This window comes from Equus przewalskii, chromosome 6 (assembly GCF_037783145.1).
Source record: "Equus przewalskii isolate Varuska chromosome 6, EquPr2, whole genome shotgun sequence".
NCBI classification, from domain to species: domain Eukaryota; kingdom Metazoa; phylum Chordata; class Mammalia; order Perissodactyla; family Equidae; genus Equus; species Equus przewalskii.
In genome coordinates, this window is record NC_091836.1 from 75,837,146 (window position 1) to 75,856,185 (window position 19,040).

Below are 19,040 nucleotides of genomic sequence, written 5' to 3' on the forward strand. Positions count from 1 at the left end.
TGCAATCCATGTTGCCTGGGAATCAGGGAGAAGGGAGAGATATAGAGAAGGAATTACAGGGGACCTGAGGGGAGAGAATCCTAGCAAGACGATGGAAGCTTGAAGAAGAGAACCTACGGGAGGAGGGAGAACAGGTATGAGGTGTCTGTAATAGCCCAAGTCAGTAGAGTGGGACTGAGGGGACACAGATAAGAAAGATGTGAGGAGGTGAAGTCAACAGGACTTGGCCAGTGACTCTTTGGGAAGGGTGAGGGAATGGAAGGGCTCTAGACTGACTCCCACGGTTCTTTCTTGGTTATTAAAGTGGTGCCATTCAGTTACCACAAAGGAGAAGCCATTTTTCGGGTGCCTGTTGGGATCCTCATGTGGAAATGTCCCAGGCACAGTTGGATTTGCAAGCCTGGAGCATAGAGGAGAGGCGTGGGTTGGAGATATGGATTTGGGCAAATCAAGGGCTAAATGAAAGCCGTGGGCGTGGAGACCCATCAGATAGAACGTGTAAAGTGAGAAGAGAGTGTAGGATGGAACCCTGAAGAACAGTCCAATTTAAGGGGCAGACTGAGGAGACCTTTATTATTCTTGGAGGAGAAAGAGAAGGAGGAAGTATCACAGAAGTTAAAGGAGGAACCATTTCAACAAGGAAGGAGGGATCGATAGTGTCCAGTGCTGCTGAGAGTTCAAGTAAGATGGGGCTGGGAAGTGGGCACCTGATTTTAGCAGTAAGGAGTTCACTAATGATCTTGGGGAGAATAATTTCAGGAGAGTCCTAAGGGTACAAGCCTCCTGCAGTGGGAAATGAGAGAACACAAATTAACTAACAACTAGCCACAGACCAGACGTCAGCATAGATTCATTCATCAATGCACTTACTGCGCTCCTAGAATAGGGAGGCAAGATATCATAGTCGGGCAGGACAAGACAGTGGTGAAGACGAGGACTCTGGGGCCAAACCAACTGGATTTTTGCCCAGCTTCACACTTACTAGCTGTGTGACCTTAGGCAAACCATTTAATTTTTCAGTGCTTCCATTTCCCCATTTACAAAATAAAGACAATAATGATACTTCCTACACTGTGTTTGCAGTTAGAACAATGTCTGGTACCCAGTCAACATTTTATAAGTGGGCAAGCATGAGCTATTCTTACAGTGGTTAAGATGGGCTCTGCTGTCAGTCAGACTTGAGTTCAGATCCTGACTCTGCTACTTAATAGCGTAACTGGGGCAAGGTGTTTAACCTTTCTAAGCTTTAGCTTCCTCTTCTGTAATATGGGTACTAAAGTGCCTACTTTATATGGTTGATATGAGGGATAAATGAAAAAACGCTACAAAAAACTTAGCATGGTGTCTGGCACACAGTGAAGGCTCAGTAAATATCAGCTGCTATTGTTGTGTGCCAGACACAGACAATAACCCTGGGGTAAGTGTTATTTCACAGATGAGGAAACTGAGGCTTAGAGTGGGTAGCAGAGAGACATCTGGAATGCAGCTCTGACGGATCCCAAAGCTAGTGCTGTTACACCATATTGCTTCTCTGCTGGAGGGCTTGGAATATGCTGATAAAGGCTCATGTAACTGGCCAGGTAACAGAACAGGGAGGGAGAATGAGCAAAGTTCTGCTTTAGGAGAATAACTGTAGCAGTGTGCACAAGGTGAGTTAGAGGAGAAGATCAGTGACGAGGCAACTGCTAGTCCATGTAGAGGATCAGGCTGGGGTCAGGTGGTGAGACAGGGGGAGGAACCAGAGGATCTTTGGAGGTCTCCAGGGGACAAAGAGAAAAATGGGGAGAGGTAGGCCTAGAGTGTGAAATGATTCATTAATAGATTTATTCAACAAATATCTATTGAAGACCTACCATGTGCCAAACACCATACAAAGCAGTAGAGATAGAGCAGTGACCTGGATAGATTGAGTCCTGCCTTCGTGGTCTTCACAGGTAGGGAGACCCGGGAAGGGTGAGGGAGCTGGGCTGGTGTTGACGGGCAGCAAGGCCTGGTCCTAAGGTCTGACCATGACAATCAGAGTTCAGGTTGCAGAGGAGGCCAGCGAGGCTGGAGCTAGCAGAGAAGTTGGAGATGTAGCAACCCAGAGATATTGAGAGGAAAGAGTAAGTTTGCAGAAGTGGGAGGTCGAAGGGCAGGAGAGCACAGTAGAGGGACTGAGATATTGGAAGTAAAATTAACTAAGTTAAGAGTTGAGCACTTAATAGTTTGCTTTTGAATCCTCAAAACAGCTCTCTTAATGTTACCTCCATTTTCACCTGAGGAAAGGGGAGCTCAGAGAAGCTAAAGTCACCCAGGTGGCAAATGGTGTGGATGAAGGGTGTGAGGTGTAGCCACCCCGCCCCCCCCCCCCCCACCCCCCCCCCACCCCCCCGCCTTTTCTCCTTCCCCTCCTCCAGTATGGGAGGTGTGAACTAGGCTCTGAGAGATAACAGCTCCTTCCAGGGAGCAGCTTAGACAGAGAGACATAAACAAGGACATTCTAGTATGCTAAGAACACAGAGGGGTATCCTGACTCAGGCTTGGGGGTTCCAGATGGACTGTGGGGGGCGGGGGGGTGTCCTCTCACCAGGGCACAGAGGAACTGAGAAGGCCCTACCAAGTGGCAGCAGTTGAAAATGCCTGGGAGTCAGAGGGTTACCTAGGAAACATGGACACTGGAGCTAAAGGAAGGAGTAGGCAGTGGGAAGCCAGGACAAACATGAGATCCAACAACATAAGCCCCTGGGAAGGGCTTTTGCTTGCAGGTACCCAGGCATCAGAGAGTCCAGTCTTGCTTCTGTTACCACTGATAGGCAGGAGAGGGAAAAGGAAGAGAACACAAGTACCCCGGAAGCTGATAAGAGGAGCAGGGGCCAGGGTGCCAGGAGTTGGAGGGCCCAGAGCGGGTGTATGTGAGGGAGCATTAGAGGAAGGAGCAGCATATGGCACCTCCAAGGAAGGTGGCCTGGTAGAGTGGAGTGGATGGCGAGGCACTGTGGTACCTGTGGCCTGATGGCAGGTCACAGCTTCCTCATCTTCCACTATCTCCAAGAATTCCAAAAGGAACCTGGCCCAGTAGATTTGGATCTGCAAATTTCTGGTGCTCCTTAAATATCTGCTAACTAAATGAAAGAGAAATAAAGTACACAGGGGAGAGGAAGAGGATCCAGGAAAAGAGAAGCCCAGGTGAAAGAAAGGAGGAGAGCGTGTAAGGTGAGGAAGGATAAGTTGTGGGAGAGGGGAGTGGAAATGTCTCCAGTGGGATAAGTGGGTATGGGTGGAAATGTCTCGATTGTGTGGGCAGTTGAGACCAGATGTCAGTCTCTGAAGAATGAATGAGGATGAGGGATACGCTGTGAGGTGCCTCATTTATTCATTCATTTGTTTATTGCCAAGCATCTGTAGAGGGGCACTGGAGACATGAAGATGATAATATGCAACATTGCCATCAAGGAGGTAGCCCAGCCCAGTTAGAGAGACAGAACAGGTAAGAGGCAATGACAACAGTGAGACAAGAGGATCCCAAGCCTGCCTGGCGGAGTCAGGAAAGGCAGGGTTTGAGACTAATCTGAGGATGGGAGTGGGTTAGTCAGGAGAAGAAGGGAGTGAAGGGCTTTTCGGGCAGAAAGCAGTATGTGCTAAGGGCCAGAAGCATGGAAGAATGTAATGTGTTTGGGGAACTACAAGGAATTCAATATGGCTGGAACTCGCAATGTGAGGAAGCTAGGGAGATGGGACAGGCGATGTGGCTGGGAGGCTGAGGGTCAGATCAGGAAGGATCTCACAACCCTCATTAAAGTAGAGATTTCACCCAAGACAATGTAAAGACACTGAAGAATGCTGAGCAGGGAATGACATGCCTGGATTTGCGCCTTAGGGAGATCTCTCTTGCTGCAATGAAAAGAAGGGATTGGAAGAGGGAAGAGTAGAAGTCTATGGAGACAAGTTAGGTGGCTCTTGCAGTAACTTATGTGAAAAAATGGTGAGGTGAGGGCAGTAACTGAAGTCATGGAGAAAATGGGATGGGATATCAGAGACCTGGAAAGGAGGTAGAACCAACAGGTTCCCATGACTTTCTGGGTTGTAGGACATGTGGAGATGGGGGTGGCTACAGTTAATTTCTGGGTTTGCAGCTTGGTAACTAAATGAGGATGGTGGTGTGGGGGAGGAAGGAATGATGAGTTCAGGTTTGGACATGTTAAGGGGTTTGTGAGCTATATAGTAAAGATCAGGTAGGAAGCAGATATGCAGGTCTGCAGGTCAGAAGAGAGGTGTGGAAGAGGTAGATATTTGGGAGTCACCGGCCTATATAGATGATAATTAAAGCCCAGGAAATGAATGAGATGGATCACCCGGGGGGATGTATACAGTGAGACGATAAGAAGGTCCAAGCCAGAACCCCAAGATGAATAATATGCAACCTTGGAACAGTAACAGTAGGGGCCACCCAAAAGAGCCCCCAAAGCAGACTGAGAAGGAACAGTCAGGAGCAGCTCTGGGAGAGAGATGCATGTATGCCACCATAATGTAATCATCTGTTTATCTGCCTGTCTCCTCTACTGAGGTTTAAACTTCTTGAGGGTAGGAAGAGTGTTTTCTATCATAGTGCGTATTCCCATCAACTAGCAACGTGGTTGGCACATGAGAGCTTTAATTGTTGACAGCTATAACAAGAGAGCTGTTAATCATTGATAGAGTAAAATGGTGGCTCAGAAGCCATAAGACAAGAATGATTCAAAGACAAAAGAATGGCCAACAATGTCAGACCTTACCAAGAGGTCAAGCAGTTGAGGATTTTTGAAAGAGTCCCTAGATCTGGTAGGTGAGAGGTCACTTTCTCTTAGGGAGAGCAGTTACATTGGAGGGGCAGGAATAAATGGGAAGTGAGGAAGTGGGAACAGCTCCATGCAGAAGATCCTTTCACAAAATGTGTCAGTGAAGCAAAGTGATACAGTCTCTTAGCTAATTGGGTATTACAGGGTTAAGGAAGATAGGAGAGACTGGAGGCTCTTCATGTGCTCGCAGGAGAAATGGGTATAGACGGAGAAGCTAGAGACATGGACAGACATGGAATAATTAGTTGAGTGAGGTCCCCATGGAAGAAGGAGGGGATGGGATCCACAACAGAGGTGGAAGAGGGGTCTTACATAGAAGACACACCTCTTCACTATTATAAGACAGAAGGAGAAAAGATTGAGGAGGCTGCAGATGAAATTTGAGGGAGGAGGCAGAAAGCTGAGAGAATTCAAACCGGATGGTCTCAATTTTCTTTGAGTGAATAGGCCAGGTTGTCTATTCTTGCCTCCTCCCTCTTCTTCATCCTCCACATCCATTCTGTCACTAAGCCTTGCTGACCCCACTGCCTAGAGAACTCTTGAAACGATCTAGTTCCTCCCTTTCTACTCCCACTACTCCAGTTCAGGCCAGTGTTATCCCCTCCTGGGTTTCTGCAACAGTCAACTATCCTCCTCCTTCTTTTTTTAAAGATTTTATTTTTCCTTTTTCTCCCCAAAGCCCCCTGGTACATAGTTGCATATTTTTAGTTGTGGGTCCTTCTAGTTGTGGCATGTGGGACGCCACCTCAGCATGGCTGAATGAGCAGTACAATGTCTGTGCCCAGGATCCGGACGGGGGAAACCCTGGGCCACCAAAGCAGAGCACGTGAACTTAACCACTTGGCCACAGGGCTGGCCCCTATCCTCCTTCTTTTCAGACTCCTCTCTACAGTCTCTCCACTGCTGTCAGGGTGGTACTTCTAAAACAGATCTGATAATGTCACACCACAGCTTCAAATGATTTGGTGACTTTCCATTATTCATGGGTTAAATTTTTTGGTATGACCTACCAGAACTAGGTGATCTAATTAACCCTCTATCTACCTCTCCTAGACTCTCTCACTTTTCCTCATATCATGGTATTAGTGCCAGGCTCAGTGGATTGCTTTATCCATCAAACACACAATACTTTCTTGCATGTGGGCTTTTCCATGCTGCTTCCTTGGCTTGGAATATTCTCCACCCACCCCACCTCACCTCCACCTCTCCTTTGCTTGGTCAACTTCCTACTTATCCATCAAGCTTAAGCTTAAATGTCACTTTCTCCAGAAAGCTGCTTCTGACTTCATGCTATATGCTGTCATGTTATAGCACTCACCCTAGAGCCTGTAAGCTCCATAAAAGTAAGGACCATGTCCATTTTGTTCACCCTTGTGATGCCAGCACCTACCACACTGCCTGGCACAGAGCCGGTGCTTAACATGTGTTTGCTGAGTGAATGAACCAGCAGACTGACTAATTAATCTACTGAAAATAATGGGGTGAGGGATGTGAGGTTAAGGGGTGTGAAGAAAATAGAAAAAATTTCATCTATTTATTTATAGAGGGCCCACTTGAGGGTGGAATTTATAGAAGCATAAATTTATAGAAGCATCACTTGGTGTGGTTGGGAAATCATTCCAGCAAGGTTGAGACTGCGGGATGGGGAAGCTCAGGAACAAGGGAACAAAGAGTGGCCAAGGAGTGGTTGAAGGATGGTTCTGGGTGCATAAACTGGAAGGAGAGCACAAAGCCAGAAGGGGCAGATTAGGAGAAAGCAAAGAGGTTAAGGGCAAGATGTCATTATGAGGTTGAAGAGTAAGTGAAATGGGAGCCAAGGCATCCGACAACTAGAAAGACATAGGAAGCTGTGGGCAGAGAGGGCAATGCAGGAGTTTAGAAGTTTAGAGATGGACCAGTACTACAGAGTGGTCCTGGGAGGGGAGAAGGTACCAGGAGCTAATGAGCTCAGGAAAATATAAGGCTGGGGTGTTGGAGGGACCCTTAGAATCATGGCAGGATACAGGGTGAGGGGAAGACTGATCCACATCCCCAAGTTTTCAGGGAACAAGAGAGTAAGCCTGGGAAGTCTGTGGATGAAAAGGAGTAATGGTGTGAACATCCTAAGTTAATGGGAGTTTCTTGAGCAGTTGGGACAGCTCACCCTGTGGTGTGTGCATGTCACCTAAAAGTGCATCTCCTATGGGTTGTACAAGTGGGTATGTGGTAAGGGCAGTTGCAACACAGCCTGCTGTTAGTGTCAGGTCTCAGGGACACCTGCTTGTATAGGCAGTTCTAATGAAGTACAACCTAGATGAGTTGGCTGTGACATTGTTTCCAATGGATGTGTATTGCTGTGACAGTGTCTCTGGAAAGATGCTAGCAGTAACAGTGTCCCCCATGGTATGTGTTGGCCTCAACAATGATCCTGTAGGAGTGTGTTGGCTGCACCATTTCTGCCGTGGGTGTGTGTTGTCCTGAGAGCATCTTCTAAAGGTGTGTGTTGGCTCTGACAGTGCTTTCTGGGGGTGTGTCATCGCTGTGAAGGCATCTCTTGTCCATGTGTGTTGCCTGGTACTGTGTCCCCCGTGGGTTAAGTAGGGCTATGACTGTGTCCCCTGTGGGTATTGGAGAAGTTGACATAAGCAACAATATTTTTCTGGCCTATGACCCAGTGGCTGCTGGCCCAGCCCACGCCACACTGAGTTCATTGTGCTTCTAGACCTCCTTCTCCCCACCCCCTCCACGTGGGACCAGGCCGACAGTGACCTCTCTCCAAGCCCCACACAGGATTCTGACTAGGTATGCTGAGCACACACTCAGAACAGCAGTCTTGGTGACCCACCTCCACTTCAGGCTTCCCCTGACTCTCCTCTGCTTCTCTTTATTTCTCCCCCTGCAGTTTCTTTGTCTCTGTCTCAGTTTGTCTGTCACACACCCATCCTCCACATTCTGACACATGGCTCCCACAGAGGCGGGCAAAACACACACACACTCCCTCACACACACACACTCCCTCACAGGGACTCGCTCACCATGACACACACTCATTCTGACCCACACACTCTCGGAGTGACACGCACATACACACACGGCCAGACAGATACACACGGAAACACAACCTCCCAGTGACACGCACTGACTCACACTCATCCGATGCACTCACACTCGGGGTAACACACACACGCCCTGCCCGCACCCCGCACCCCAGGCACTCTCACGCCGCCACACACCCCGACTCGATGACACAAGCACACAAAGACCCCCAGGCCCTGCCCCCACGCTCGTGTTCACGCTCGCCCTCGTCCCGCAGGCCCAGGCCCCCCCTCCCCCATTGTCTCCGGCTCAGAACAAAGCCCCCGGCTCCACCGCCGCTGCCGCCGCCCGGGAAAGGCCGGCAGACCCGGCAGGCGCGGCCGGACGAGCCGGGCGGCCGCGGGCACTGACCTCCGCGCGGCGCGGGCTCCCTCGCCCGTTCCTGGGGCGCCGTCCGGCCGCGGTCAGCCCCCCGGGCAGCGCCCGCCCGCGCGGGGCCTGGAGCCGCGCATCGTCCGCCGCCGCCGTCTCCGGGCCAGCGATCAGATCCAGGCAGCCGGCCGTCGGTCCGCGCGCCCCTGGCCGTCGGTCGGTCCGTCCGCCGCCGTCACCGCCGCCGGGGCGCCGCCTCCTCCACAGCCTCCCCGCGGAGGATGCGAGATTCGCCGCCCCGGCCCCGCGACCCCTCCCCTCCCCTCCCCTCCCCTCCCCTCCCCCGCCCTCCGCGCGGTAACCCGAGCCCCCGCCCCTCCGCCCGCGGAGCCCCCGCCCCCGCCCCCACGCGCTCCTCGTCGCGGCGCCCCCACCGCCCGTCCGCCGTCCCTCCGCCCCTCGACTTCCCGGCCCAAGTCCCCGGCGCCGGATCCAGCTCCAGCGCCCCGCCGTCCTGGTTCTCCTGTCTTCTCCCAGTCCCTGCGCCCCGACCCTTCTTCCCATCCCGTCTCTACATCCTCTCTCCTCCGGCCCTTTCCTTCTCGTCCTCCTCGTCCATCTTCTTTCCCACTCTCTATTCCCCCGTCGTCACCTTTTCTGCCTCACTGTCCTCTTCTCCCTCTCGTCCCTTCTCCCTCCCAACCCTTTTTTCTCTCTTCTCCTCTCTCTTTCTCCCCATCCCCTCTTCTCACCCCTTCTCCCATCCTTTTCTTTCCATCCCCTTCTCCTTGATCCTGTCTCCCCAACCTCTTCTGCACATCAGATTCTCCCATCTCCTTTCCCAACCCTTCTCCCTTTCATGTCGCCGCATCCACTCTCCCCATCTCTCCTCCTCACCTCTTTCTCCTCAACTTGTCTGTCACCTCCTCGTCATCCCTTTTCCTCCCACCTTTGCCCCATTCCCTTCTGTCTTCCGTCTTTTCCCCGTGCTCCTCTTCCCCATCCTCTTCTTCGGCTTACTCTCTCCATCCCCTCCTCCTAGTCACTTCTGTTTATCCCATGCTCTTTCTGCCTTTTCCCTTCCTCATCACCTAGTTCTCTTTCCCTCATTTCCACTTTCATCCTAAATTTGAAGCTAGAGATTGGAGGGTATTGGAACGAAGAGATTGGTGGATGGTGGTCTAATTCAGGGTATACTCCCCAGAAAAGGAAAGAGACTGGGCAGGGAGGTGGGAATTGAGGAGCCAGTGGGGGAGAGAAAATGGAGAGAAGTGAAAACAGACGGGTGGAGAATATTAAAAAGTTTTGACCCCTCCTCTTTTGTCTTTTTTTACGACTGTGAGTAGGCTTTGAGTCCAAAGGTATTCTGGACTTGAGATGTGTACAAATGGTACAAAGAAATCGCGAACTTCTGGGGAGAGAGAACAAAGTTTCAGTTAAATCAGGCGGAAGTGTGATTTTGAAAGAAGTGAAGGAGAGGCTGAGTCCTTGACAACACCAGGTTTCTGGCTTGGGCAGCTGGGTAGATGGTGGTGACTTTCACTGTGCTGGACAAAAGGAGCCAGAGCAGCTTTCAAGGGATTGATATAGAAAGATGATGATTTTCCATTTGGGCTGCTGACTTTGAAGTGCCTGTTGGGTAGGTAGGTCTGCAGCCTAGAAGAGTGGTCTGGGATGGACATAAATATTTGGGAGTCATCTGCAAATACCGTATAAGTTTGAATATAGAGTGAGGTTTTTGCTTTCTTGTTTTTCCAAAATCATCCCTCAGGAAAGAGGGAGTAACCTGATATTTGAGTCCGTACAGAGTCTCTCATATTACAGGGTTTGCTCTCATTTACTTTATTTTGAACAACAAACCACTGGATAGGGCAGTATGGTATGGTGACTAAGCTTGTGGACTCTGGAACTAGGCTGCTTGGCTTGGGGTCCAGAGTCTGCCATTTACAAGCTGTGTGGCTTTTGGAATGTTGCTTAACCTATCTCTGCCTCAGTTTTCTCATCTATAAAGTGGGGCTAAGGATTAAATTATTTAATATATGTAAAGTACCGTGTACCTGGCACATAGTAAGTGCTCAATAAATGCTAACTATTTTCACTGTTTTGGCAAGACCCATTAACTTGAAATGTCCTCAACAATGCTATTTTGGATGCTTGTATAGTTCACTTGCCACAGAATCCATAGTGAAAGAAATTTAACACAGCTTTGGTAACTATTCCTGTAGTATGACCTCACAACTGCATGTGTTGGATGTCTCTAAATATGCTTTTTAAAGATAGCTTTAAAAAGTAATACAGTAGTACTTGGGAGGGGCTTCTGGGATGCTGGAAATGTTCTATTTCTTGACCTGAGTTATATGGGTGTTACACTTTGTGACAATTCATTGAACCTAATACTATGATTTCTGCCTTCTTCTGTATGAATGTTACACTTCAGTAAAGAAATTAACAATTAAAAAATTATTTTAAAAAGGCAGTACATTAAGTGATTTTTAGAGGTCACAAATACACTCTTGCAGGATGCATGCCAAAAACCAACTGCCCGAGTGTGATGCAAATGGGATAAACTTTCCAATGACTGCATCATATGTGGATTCAAATTGCACTGTGTCCTCTCCCAAACTCTTTGCTTAGACTGAAGAGAAGAAGGTCATCTGTTTTGGAAAATGTGTAAGATGGCTGAAAAAGTGACTCTAATAATGAGAAAGACTCTGCTTTGGAGGATGAATGTTAAGAGTGTGCATAAAGTTGTTTAGTGAATTATGAGAATGGAAAGAAAACAATATTTATAAATCAATATTTTATATGATGTATTAATTTAAATATATGTATAATAAAGACCATTAACTAATAGAAGTAGACTTTTGATTGTTTCATGCTCATCTCTAAAGGTATACATTTTCAGGTTGGTCAAAAAGGTTTTTGGATTTTTCTCATTGGAAATTGCCTTAGGTTTGGGTTACCTTATATGGTAAATGTGACAAATGGTAAGTGAAGCTATAGGAGTGAATAAGATTGCTCAGGGACAGGGCCGGCCCAGTGGTGCAGTGGTTAAGTGCACATGTTCTGCTTCGGCAACCCAGGGTTCGCTGGTTCGGATCCTGGGTGCGGACATGGCACTGCTTGGCAAGCCATGCTGTGGTAGGCGTCGCACGTGTAAAGTAGAGGAAGATGGGTACAGATGTTAGCTCAGGGCCAGTCCTCCTCAGAAAAAAGAGGAGGATTGGCAGCAGTTAGCTTAGGGCTAATCTTCCTCAAAAAAAAAAAAAAAAGATTGCTCAGGGACAGCATGTATATTTTGGGAAGAGAAGGGGGACTAGAACAAACCCTGAGAAGCTCCAGGTTGAGGAGAGAAGGAGCAGCCTTCAAAGAAAAATGAAGAGTGGCCAGAGAGGGAGGAGAAATAAAGGGAGGCAAGTGGTGCCACTGACGCTAGGCGAAAGGCCAGCAAAGAAGCCACAACGGAGAGAGTGATCATCAGGGTTGACATGAAACAGAAGAGGCCAGGGAGTTAAGGACCGAAAGGTATCCATTGGATTGGGCCAAAGGGAGGCCACCGCTGACCTTGGTGACAACAGGGTAGGTGGAGTGGTAGGGTGGAAACTGGTTGGCACTCAGTAAAACAATGAGTGAGCAGTTAGGAACTGAAGACTTGGAGTACAGCCTGCTCTTCAGAGGCTTGACTGCAGGGAAGGAGAGAAATCTATAGCTGGAGAAGGGGACAGGTGTTTTATGGGGCTAGAGTTTTTCCTATAAGAGAACCTAAATGCATTTTTTTGCTTTTTTTCATTTGTTGAAGACACATGTAAGTGTCCATAATGTGTCAGCTTTATACTTACGATACATAGTTAAGATAGGACTAAGGAGCTCACAGTGAGCTATGAAGACAAATCTGCGCATTGGCACCACGAAGTATAATGATAGAGGAAAACATGGGATTGTGGGCATAGAGGGGATTCCTAATCCAACCCTGGGTTGGGACATCAGCAAATGGTGTCAGAAAGATGACACTGGAACCAGATCTTGAAGGATGAGGTAAAACAGTAGTGACAGTGTGAAAGAGTGAAAACTTAATGGCATGTGAAAGAGAACTAACTGAATTTAGCTTAGGAAAGGAGGGTAGATTTATTGGCCCAGGTTACCAAACCTGGGAGAAGTCTGGCAAATACAACAGAAACTCAAATACCATCAAGACTTTTTCTGTGTATCTAGTTTCTGTTTTTCCTTTTATTCTGCTTCATTTTCTGCTACTGATTTTTTAAAATTTTATTTTTGAGTAATTTTAGATTTATAGAAAAGTTGCAAAGATAGTACTGAGTTCCCATATACTGTTTACCCAGTTTCCTCTGATGAGAATATCTTAAATAATTATGATACATTTGTCAAAAATGAGAGGTTAACATTGGTACATCACTATTAACTAAGCTCTGGACTTTGTTCTGATTTCACCAGTGTTTTCACTAATGTCCTTATCCTGGATTCAGTGCAAAATACCACATTGCATTTAGTCTTCATGTTTAGTTAGTCTCCTCTGGTCTGTGACAGTTTTCTCTGTCTTTCCTTGTTTTTTCATGACCTTAACAGTTTTGAAGAATCCTGGCCAGGTATTTTGTTGAATGTCCCTCAATTTGGGTTTCTCTGATGTTCCCCTTATGATTAGACTGGGAAGAAGAAGGGCCACAGAGATGAAATGCTCTTCTCATCACATCATATCAGGGGGTACATACCAACATGAATTGTCACTGGTGATGTTTACTTTGATCACTCGGTTACGGTTGTATCCATCAGGTCTGTTCACTATAAAGCTACTTTTTTTTCCTCTTTCCATATTCCGTTCTTTGGAAGTGAGTCACTAAGTCCCATACTCAGTGAAGGGGAGATTAAGCTCTACCTCCTGGAGGGTGGAACATGTGATATATGTTATAATATGTAGTGTATTATTTGGAATTCTTCTGTTTGGAAGATTTGTCTCTTCTCCCTCCTGACATTTTAAACTAATTTTTAAATCATTATTTTATATACTTAGATAGGTTTTATAACAACACCAACAAACTCAGAAATCCTGAGGAAAGACTTGAGATGGCCTAGGTTGACTCATGTGCCCATCCAGATCAATCTTGGGAGCAGAAGGCAACATCACTTAAGAAGATGGCAGCTCCCGTTCACACTGATTGTTAAAAATGCTTTGGCATAGGGGCCAGCCCAGTGCTGCAGCGGTTAAGTGCACACATTCTACTTTGGCAGCCCAAGGTTGGCTAGTTCAGATTCTGAGTGCAGACATGGCACTGGTTGACAAACCACAGTGTGGTAGGCGTCCCACATATAAAGTAGAGGAAGATGGGCATAGATTTTAGCTCAGGGCCAGCCTTCCTCAGCAAAAAGAGCAGGATTGGTGGCAGATGTTAGTTCAGGGGTAATCTTCCTCAAAAAAAAAAAAAAAGCTTTGGCATAAACTTGCCCTTTTACCCAGGGCATGCTTTGGTCCTTTCTTCTAAGTGACCTCTCATTTAACCTTCAGATCTCAGCTGAAGCATCACTTCCTCACAGACATGTTCCCTGACCTCTCTAAGTCAAATCTCCATATGATGGGTTATCATAGTGCCTGGTACTTCTCCTTTGTGGCAGTTATCACTTCTCCTTTGTGGCAGCGCAAGTTTCTGGTGTGTGAATATTTGATTAAATGTCTATATACTCCACTAAACAGTAAACTGGTTTGTTCACTCTTGTAGCACATATATGCTGTGCCTGCACATAGGTAATGTTCAATCAGTATTTGTTAAGTGAATGACTGGCATGAAGGGGGTTGCTATTTCAGAATTAAGAAAGGATGTTAGTGAGACAAGAGTATCAAGGACCACTACTCAGTGAGTGCAGTAAGGAAAGAAAGAAAGAATAGGTAACAGGAGAGTGGGAGGAGGAATGGGAAGGGGAAGGACTGAGGAACAGTTGCATGGAAGAAAGCAGCAGGACCATGTTTTAATACTGCTGATACGGAGCTAATGGAGAGGCAATGGCTTAGTGGAACAAGGTCCCAGAGGAGAGAAAAGGAACTGAAGAATTAACCATGACTACAAAAAGGAATTGGTCTTTAACAGAAGAGAGATACCTCCTCCTTCAAGACTGAAAGGGAAGATGAGTGAGGATGCAGATAAGTGCGTGTGTAAGGGTATGATGGCAGTGTGGGAGGAAGGTGGACAGGACAGCAATTTGAGGCCATCATACCTGATGATCTCATTCTCTCTGGAGAGGAGTTGGGATTTTGTGAAAAATGGGACAAGAGGGAGACTATATGTTAGGGCTCTTGAGGAAAATGTTAAAGGAGTAGAGACACTGTTAAGAGGAATGATGGCTAGTAGCTTTATAGGCCTAAAGGACCAGGGAGTTGAGGATACCAGCTGAGAACAAAGGATATAGGCACAGTTACACTGAAGTCCTTGATGAAAAAGAGGGGAGATTCATTTCATGACAACACTGAGGACAGTAGAGGCTTGTATAACAAGATGGTATGATTCTCAAAGGTTAGGGGGTTGTGAAAAAGTAGTTGTCTGTGTTTGGGCCTTGAGGAGCCCCAAGAGTAGAGACTCCTTCCCTCTCCTCCCCAGACATGTGAAAGAATGTGCAGATGTGAAGTACTTAAGGAAAGCCAGCTCTCTTACATAGGAAGTGGAAGCTCAGAGGTATATAGAGAGCCTGAGAATTTAGAGGTTTGTCACCATGAAATGGAGGTTTCAGAACAAGTAAGATTGGGAAGTGGGTCCATGATGGGAAGGGCTAAAAGGCAAAGAAGCAGCGGACGGGCGAATTAACTAGGGGTAAGGAAGAAGAGATCAGCGTGGGGATGACCAAATGGGAAAGAAGAGATGACCCAAAGGGCCTGCCTTGTGAAGGATGATGCTGAATGACAGGATGGGAGGCTGATGAGTCTCAGTGGCTCTGTTACTCATTTGTTTCTTCTTAGTGCAGGAAGAGGCTCTGGGTAGCATCAGTGCTTGGTTTCAGACTGCTCCAAGCCTTAGTGCCCCACCCCCTCTCTTCAAATGCTCATGAGAAGCCACAGTCATTAGAGTTCTTTGGTAGAGCCCAGCCCTGGAGAAAGTGAGCAGAAGTATTAAAAAATAGCCAGAGTCCAGCACTGTTTGGATTGGGATCTTCCAAGAGCAAGTATGTTTTCCAGGCTCTGAAGGACTTCAACTCCCTGTAGAGGCTCTAGGAAAGAAAAAATGAAACTCCTGATTCTCTCCCAAAGAGCAAGAGCCAGACAAAGCAGAAGGGGATGGGATCTAGAACACAGGTGGAGGGATTAAATGTGGAGAAGAGGAAGGACTCCTGTCCTCTGGGATGGGAAGTAAGGAAAGCCAGTTCTCTGAATTTCAATTCACAGAACAATCAGTTTGCTGAATTTACCAATTTTGTCAATTTACCAAAATTCTGTTTCTTTTAATTACATGTAAAGTTTACAACAGTCTGCATGGTTGGGCGAATTTTAACTACTTTTGAAGATTTCTACAAAGTATCAGTTGACTAATTTGGAGTTTAGTTTAGCTTAGTTTTAGTTTTAACTTATTTGCAGCTGTTTCACTGAAGTCATTTTCCGTGGCTGGCCAAAGTTCAGTGTATTCTAAGTTTTTCCTTACTTTGAATCTATGACTTTTGGGAATGAGAATTTCTTGTGTATTTTGCTGTACAAGGATTGTGCAATGACTCAAATGTCAAAAATCTTATAAACAATCATGGGGGAGGGGTATTGTCTCTTCCAAAATATTTTTAATCCAAAAACTTGCCTTTTTATTAACTTTTTTGGGTGTATTTGTAATTTTAATTGATATGTAGATATTGGACTGAAATATAGCCATATTATATTTCCACACTGGTTGGTAACTGTTATTAATACTTCCTACTTTCTAATAAGTGATAAAGTTGATTTTATAAATTTTATTATAAACTCATTACTTCAAGATAATTGTTCTAAGATATCGTGATGACCATTGATAAATGGTCCTCCTGCCCTTGTGACATCTAAGAAATATTTGTAGAATTTCTGCCAGGTCCATTCATATCATAATAGGAAGACTGTACTTTAGGAAAATCTCTGCTTATCCTTATTCTTAATTATGTAGTTGTTACTACTTCTAAATAGCTAAGTTTTTACTTTAGTTTTATTTTTTATTTAAATAATTATTTTATTAAGATACAATTTATATACTATAAAGTTCCTCCTTTCAAAGTATACAGTTCACAGTGGTTTTTAGTATATTCATGGAGTTGTTGTATCCATCACCACAATCAAATTTCAGAATATTTTCATTGCCCCAAAAGAAACCGTGTACCCATTAGCAGTTACTCCCCATTCCCTCCTCTGCACAGCCCCTGGCAAACAATAATCTACTTTTTGTCTCTATGGATTTGCCTATTCTAGATATTTCATATAAATAAAATCATACAATATTTGGCCTTTTGTGTCTGGCTTCTTTCGCTTAGCATGTTTTAGAGGTTCATCTATGTTGTAACATATATCAGTATTACATTTCTTTTTATAGTTGAATAATATTCCATTGTATGGATATATCACATTTTGTTTATTCACTCATTAGTTGATGGACATTTGGATTTTTTCCACTTTTTGGCTATAATGAATAATGCTACTGTGAACATGTGTATACAAGTTTTTGTATGGACGTATCTTTTCAATTCTTTTGGATATATACCTAGGAGTAGAATTGCTGGCATGGTACATATTGTAAACCACGTTTAGCGTGTTGAGGAAATATTGCCAAAGTTTTCTACAGCACCTGCACCGTTTTACATTTTGACCAATTTCTCTACATCTTCGTCAACAATTGTTATTGTTCCTCTTTTTTATTATAATCATCTTAGTGGGTGTAAAGTGCTATCTTGTGGTTTTGATTTGCCTTTCGCCGATGACTAAGGATGTTCAGCATATTTTTATATGCTTATTGGCCATTTATATGTTTTCTCTCCTGGCTTCTTTCAAGATTTTCTCTTTGTCTTTCATTTCCTGTGATTTGAATGTTTTCTATAGTTTGAATATTCTGTAGTTTTCTACACCTAGGTGTAGATTTTTTTCAGTATTTATCCTGCTTGGTGTTCTCTGAGCTTTCTGGTTCTGTGCTTTGGTGTCCACCATTAATTTCAGAAATTCTCAGCCATTATTACTTCAAATGTTTCTTCTGCTCCTTTCTCTCTTTCTTCTCCTCTGGTATTCCCATTACACATATTTTGTTATTGTCCCACAGTTCTTGTTATTTTTGTTATTGTCCCACAGTTCTTGGATATTCTGTTCCTTTTTTTCCTCAATCTTTTTTCTCTTTGCTTTTCAGTTTGGGAAGTTTCTGCTGACATATCTTCAAGCTCACTGATTCTTCCTTTGACCATGTCCAGCCTACTGATGAGCTCATCAAAAGCATTCTTCATTTCCATTACAATGTTTTTAATTTCTTGAATTTCCTTTTGCTTCTTTCTTAGAGTTTCCTTCTCTCTGCTTACATCACCTGTCTGTTCTTGCATGCTGTCCACTTTTTCCATTAGCACCCTTAGCATATAACCATGTTTATTTTAAATTTTGTCTCATAATCCCAAAATCTCTGCCATATCTGAGTCTGGTTCTGATGTTTGCTTTATCTTTTCAAACTATGTTTTTGCCTTTTAGCATAACTTGTAAATTTTTGTTGAACCTGGACATGATATATCGGGTAAAAGAAACTGAAGTAGCTAGGCCTTTAGTGTGATACTTTATATTTATCTGGCTAGGAATTAGGCTGTTTACTGTTTGCTACAGCTGTGGTATCAGAGGCTAAAACTTCCTCTAGTGTCCTTGTTTTGTCCTTGGATTTTGTCTTTGGGTTTACCTGGGGACTCCTTTTTAAATAGGGTCTGAATCTTGAAGTTCTTATAGCTATAATTCTGCTGTTATACAGGAGGCCTATTTAAGTGATGATAAGCCGTAGGAGGAGGGGAAGCATTCTACAGTCCTATGATTAAGTCTCAGTCTTTTAGTGAGCTTTTGTCCCTGGGGTGTGATGCTCACAAGTGTTTCTGAGCTTCTCTCCCCTCTCGCCCACCTTAGCCTTAGGACAGGAAGGCTAGAAGTGGCTGAAGTTGGGTATTTGCCTTCCTCCATGTCAGCTAGGCTTTGGTAAAATCCTAGTTGGTTGGGCTCTGGTAAAATAGTTTCCCTTGCTAAGGAGAATAGGCAGCTCTGAGCATATTTCAAAATGGTTACTTTTTCTATCCCCCTGCTGGAAACATGAGAAAATTTTCTCTGATCTTCACAACGAGAACCTGGTGGGGCTCCCAGTTCTTGTCAAACCAGAAAGGAGCTATAGGGCTGGCTGGTGGCACAGCAGTTCATTGCGCACGTCCCGCTTTGGCGGCCCAGGGTTTGCTGGTTAGGATCCTGGGTGCGGACATGGCACTGCTTCGCACGCCATGCTGTGGTAGGCATCCCACATATAAAGTAGAGGAAGATGGGCACAGATGTTAGCTCAGGGCCAGGCTTCCTTAGCCAAAAGAGGAGGAGTGGCAGCAGTTAGCTCAGGGCTAAGCTTCCTCAAAAAAAAAAAAAAAAAAAACGAAACCAGCTATATATTTTCTTTAGAAAAATGTCTCTTCAAATCTTTCCCCCATTTTAAAATTGGGTTGTCTTTTTGTTGTTGAATAGTAAGAATTCTTTGTATGTTTTGGGTACAAGTTCCTTATCAGATATGTGATTTGCAAATATTTCCTCTCATTCTGTGGATTGTCATTTCATTTTCTTGATGGTGTGCTTTGAATTGTGAAATTTTTTAATTCTGATGAAGTCTATGTAATTTTTCTTTT

At 45.2% G+C, this 19,040-nt stretch overlaps 1 protein-coding gene across 1 annotated transcript in view; it reads right to left on the minus strand.

Moving 5' to 3' along the window:
- Nucleotides 1-8,433, minus strand: part of DCHS1 (dachsous cadherin-related 1) — a 35,713-nt gene extending 27,280 nt beyond the window's left edge. The window contains exon 1 of the mRNA XM_070626139.1: nucleotides 8,244-8,433. The gene's annotated coding sequence lies outside the window, so the exon portion shown is untranslated. The remainder of the gene's footprint in view (nucleotides 1-8,243) is intronic.
- Between the last annotated feature and the right edge of the window lie 10,607 nt (nucleotides 8,434-19,040).